The following is a 6019-nucleotide window of genomic DNA, read 5'->3' on the forward strand; positions in this document are numbered from 1 at the left end:
GCCAAGCAAAACCTGTCTGTCCGTCCGTCTGCCTATGTGAGTGTGTAGCCTGTCTGTCTCTGACTGTCGGCCTGTCTATGGTTTGTTGGAATGACTCCAGCCTCTGTCGTAGTGCTGTGCAGGTCGATTGTCTTTGATGATGGCCCGCTATCCGGTGTGTGTGTGTGTGTGTGTGTGTGTGTGTGTGTGTGTGTGTGTGTGTGTGTGTGTGTGTGTGTGTGTGTAACAGTTCTGGGATGCAGCCAAAGTACACAGCAGCATTTGGTAATAGTTAACAGAGTGGGCAAACAGTGGAAGGAAGGCAGCAGCATGGAGAGGAGGTAGAGAGGTAGGGAACTGCATTTACACAGAGCCTTTCAGCTCTTGCTCTCTCTTTAGATCTCTCTCAGCCCCGCCACACAGCAAGGAAGACCTGGGTTCAAATAGTATTCAGGTTTTCTTTTTTCTCTTTGAGCATTTGCTTGAGCTTTATACATGAAAGATTTCCCACCTGAACCCACGTCTACGTCACAGATCGTCTCAATCTACAGGCTGCCACTGCTGGACCATAGAGGACGATACGTTTTAATAGGCTTTATGATGAATATGATAGATAAGTTACTGGGACAATACTCTGCCAAACTCTTACACAGTCATAGCACAGCACCACGTCCCCATTAAGTGTCTGCCCCAAGAACACTGTCTACTTTCAGCATCAGATCCGTTTTTCATGGCCTGTTATCTAAAATCTAAATAATTACTAATATGTCACAGTGTGTTTTTATCGTGGGAACTGTAGCCTTGGGAACTGTAGGCTATACATTACAGATGACATAGCGTCAGTCCAGGCTATACATTACAGATGACATAGTGTCAGCCCAGGCTATACATTACAGATGACATAGTGTCAGCCCTGGCTGTACATTACAGATGACATGGTGTCAGCCCAGGCTATACATTACAGATGACATAGCATCAGCCCAGGCTATACATTACAGATGACATAGTGTCAGCCCAGGCTATACATTACAGATGTCATAGCGTCAGCCCAGGCTGTACATTACAGATGACATAGTGTCAGCCCAGGCTATACATTACAGATGACATAGCGTCAGCCCAGGCTATACATTACAGATGACATAGCGTCAGCCCAGGCTATACATTACAGATGTCATAGTGTCAGCCCAGGCTATACATTACAGATGACATAGTGTCAGCCCAGGCTATACATTACAGATGACATAGTGTCAGCCCAGGCTATACATTACAGATGACATAGTGTCAGCCCAGGCTATACATTACAGATGACATAGTGTCAGCCCAGGCTGTACATTACAGATGACATAGTGTCAGCCCAGGCTGTACATTACAGATGACATGGTGTCAGCCCAGGCTATACATTACAGATGACATAGCGTCAGCCCAGGCTATACATTACAGATGACATAGCGTCAGCCCAGGCTATACATTACAGATGACATAGTGTCAGCCCAGGCTATACATTACAGATGACATAGTGTCAGCCCAGGCTATACATTACAGATGACATAGTGTCAGCCCAGGCTATACATTACAGATGACATAGTGTCAGCCCAGGCTATACATTACAGATGACATAGTGTCAGCCCAGGCTATACATTACAGATGACATAGTGTCAGCCCAGGCTGTACATTACAGATGACATAGTGTCAGCCCAGGCTATACATTACAGATGTCATAGTGTCAGCCCAGGCTATACATTACAGATGACATAGCGTCAGCCCAGGCTGTACATTACAGATGACATAGCGTCAGCCCAGGCTATACATTACAGATGACATAGCGTCAGCCCAGGCTATACATTACAGATGACATAGCGTCAGCCCAGGCTATACATTACAGATGTCATAGTGTCAGCCCAGGCTATACATTACAGATGACATAGTGTCAGCCCAGGCTATACATTACAGATGACATAGTGTCAGCCCAGGCTATACATTACAGATGACATAGCGTCAGCCCAGGCTATACATTACAGATGACATAGCGTCAGCCCAGGCTATACATTACAGATGACATAGCGTCAGCCCAGGCTATACATTACAGATGTCATAGTGTCAGCCCAGGCTATACATTACAGATGACATAGTGTCAGCCCAGGCTATACATTACAGATGACATAGTGTCAGCCCAGGCTATACATTACAGATGACATAGTGTCAGCCCAGGCTATACATTACAGATGACATAGTGTCAGCCCAGGCTATACATTACAGATGACATAGTGTCAGCCCAGGCTGTACATTACAGATGACATGGTGTCAGCCCAGGCTATACATTACAGATGACATAGTGTCAGCCCAGGCTGTACATTACAGATGACATAGTGTCAGCCCAGGCTATACATTACAGATGTCATAGTGTCAGCCCAGGCTATACATTACAGATGACATAGTGTCAGCCCAGGCTATACATTACAGACGACATAGTGTCAGCCCAGGCTGTACATTACAGATGACATAGTGTCAGCCCAGGCTATACATTACAGATGACATAGCGTCAGCCCAGGCTATACATTACAGATGACATAGTGTCAGCCCAGGCTGTACATTACAGATGACATAGTGTCAGCCCAGGCTATACATTACAGATGTCATAGTGTCAGCCCAGGCTATACATTACAGATGACATAGCGTCAGCCCAGGCTATACATTACAGACGACATAGTGTCAGCCCAGGCTGTACATTACAGATGACATAGTGTCAGCCCAGGCTATACATTACAGATGACATAGCGTCAGCCCAGGCTATACATTACAGATGACATAGCGTCAGCCCAGGCTATACATTACAGATGACATAGTGTCAGCCCAGGCTGTACATTACAGATGACATAGTGTCAGCCCAGGCTATACATTACAGATGACATAGCGTCAGCCCAGGCTATACATTACAGATGACATAGCGTCAGCCCAGGCTATACATTACAGATGACATAGCGTCAGCCCAGGCTGTGAATAGATTGATGTGGTGAAACATTAAAATCCTACTTGCGAAGGGAGCGTACATTCCGAGCATGTCCGAACATACGTGTCTGTGAATGAGTGTAAAATGGAAGGAATGTGAACCTAGGAGTTGTGAACGTAGGAGTTGTGAACGTAGGAGTTGTGAACCTAGGAGTTGTGAACGTAGGAGTTGTGAAAGCAGGAGTTGTGAACGTAGGAGTTGTGAACGTAGGAGTTGTGAAAGCAGGAGTTGTGAACCTAGGAGTTGTGAACCTAGGAGTTGTGAAAGCAGGAGTTGTGAACGTCGGAGTTGTGAACGTAGGAGTTGTGAACCTAGGAGTTGTGAAAGCAGGAGTTGTGAAAGCAGGAGTTGTGAACCTAGGAGTTGTGAACCTAGGAGTTGTGAAAGCAGGAGTTGTGAACCTAGGAGTTGTGAACCTAGGAGTTGTGAAAGCAGGAGTTGTAAAAGCAGGAGTTGTAAACGTAGGAGTTGTGAAAGCAGGAGTTGTGAACCTAGGAGTTGTGAATGTCGGAGTTGTGAACGTAGGAGTTGTGAACGTAGGAGTTGTGAACCTAGGAGTTGTGAAAGCAGGAGTTGTGAACGTAGGAGTTGTGAAAGCAGGAGTTGTGAAAGCAGGAGTTGTGAAAGCAGGAGTTGTGAACGTAGGAGTTGTGAACGTAGGAGTTGTGAAAGCAGGAGTTGTGAAAGCAGGAGTTGTGAACGTAGGAGTTGTGAAAGCAAGAGTTGTGAAACTCGGAGTTGTGAACCTAGGAGTTGTGAACCTAGGTGTTGTGAACCTAGGTGTTGTGAACCTAGGAGTTGTGAACCTAGGTGTTGTGAACGTAGGAGTTGTGAACGTAGGAGTTGTGAACGTAGGAGTTGTGAGAGAACTGGACACTAATTGAGCCTCTGTATTACTATAATAGACAGAGGTATGTGTCTTACACATTCATCAGGCCAACTCCATCACCGCGTACTATGGTCATATTCATCACCTGGCTGTCATCATCATCATCATAATGATATAGCTCTTTCTAACACACCCACACATACAGTCTGTATTACTGCAGGAAGGGGAAACAAGGCTGTAGAAGCCTGGATGGAAAACAACTGAATGGCGAGCCGATATACCGGTAGAGAGTAAAACAGAAAGCGTGGCTAAACAGCCTTGAGATGAATGAGAGCATGTCTGTGTCTGGAGTCTCATTTCAGCATGGAACGTCATCACAGATTCAATCGCTGCTTTAACCATCAAAGACGGGAGGAATCCTCTCAGTTCCGTATTTACACGACAACAAGGAGTATCCTCTCAGTTCCTTATTTACACGACAACAAGGAGTATCCTCTCAGTTCCGTATTTACACGACAACAAGGAGTATCCTCTCAGTTCCGTATTTACACGACAACAAGGAGTATCCTCTCAGTTCCGTATTTACACGACAACAAGGAGTATCCTCTCAGTTCCGTATTTACACGACAACAAGGAGTATCCTCTCAGTTCCGTATTTACACGACAACAAGGAGTATCCTCTCAGTTCCTTATTTACACTACTACAACAAGGAGTATCCTCTCAGTTCCTTATTTACACTACAACAAGGAGTATCCTCTCAGTTCCTTATTTACACTACAACAACAAGGAGTATCCTCTCAGTTCCTTATTTACACTACAACAAGGAGTATCCTCTCAGTTCCTTATTTACACGACAACAAGGAGTATCCTCTCAGTTCCGTATTTACACGACAACAAGGAGTATCCTCTCAGTTCCGTATTTACACGACAACAAGGAGTATCCTCTCAGTTCCTTATTTACACTACTACAACAAGGAGTATCCTCTCAGTTCCTTATTTACACGACAACAAGGAGTATCCTCTCAGTTCCTTATTTACACTACAACAAGGAGTATCTATTTACACGACAACAAGGAGTATCCTCTCAGTTCCGTATTTACACGACAACAAGGAGTATCCTCTCAGTTCCTTATTTACACTACAACAACAAGGAGTATCCTCTCAGTTCCTTATTTACACTACAACAAGGAGTATCCTCTCAGTTCCTTATTTACACGACAACAAGGAGTATCCTCTCAGTTCCTTATTTACACGACAACAAGGAGTATCCTCTCAGTTCCTTATTTACACTACAACAAGGAGTATCCTCTCAGTTCCTTATTTACACTACAACAAGGAGTATCTATTTACACTACAACAAGGAGTATCCTCTCAGTTCCTTATTTACACTACAACAAGGAGTATCTATTTACACTACAACAAGGAGTATCCTCTCAGTTCCTTATTTACACTACAACAAGGAGTATCCTCTCAGTTCCTTATTTACACTACAACAAGGAGTATCCTCTCAGTTCCTTATTTACACTACAACAAGGAGTATCCCCTCAGTTCCTTATTTACACTACAACAAGGAGTATCCTCTCAGTTCCGTATTTACACTACAACAAGGAGTATCCTCTCAGTTCTTTATTTACACTACAACAAGGAGTATCCTCTCAGTTCCTTATTTACACTACAACAAGGAGTATATATTTACACTACAACAAGGAGTATCCTCTCAGTTCCGGATTTACACTACAACAAGGAGTATCCTCTCAGTTCCTTATTTACACTACAACAAGGAGTATATATTTACACTACAACAAGGAGTATCCTCTCAGTTCCTTATTTACACTACAACAAGGAGTATCCTCTCAGTTCCTTATTTACACTACAACAAGGAGTATCCTCTCAGTTCCTTATTTACACTACAACAAGGAGTATCCTCTCAGTTCCTTATTTACACTACAACAAGGAGTATCCTCTCAGTTCCTTATTTACACTACAACAAGGAGTATCCTCTCAGTTCCTTATTTACACTACAACAAGGAGTATCTATTTACACCACAACAAGGAGTATCCTCTCAGTTCCGTATTTACACTACAACAAGGAGTATCCTCTCAGTTCCGTATTTACACTACAACAAGGAGTATCCTCTCAGTTCCTTATTTACACTACAACAAGGAGTATCTATTTACACCACAACAAGGAGTATCCTCTCAG

Source organism: Oncorhynchus keta, chromosome 11 (assembly GCF_023373465.1).
Source record: "Oncorhynchus keta strain PuntledgeMale-10-30-2019 chromosome 11, Oket_V2, whole genome shotgun sequence".
NCBI lineage: Eukaryota > Metazoa > Chordata > Actinopteri > Salmoniformes > Salmonidae > Oncorhynchus > Oncorhynchus keta.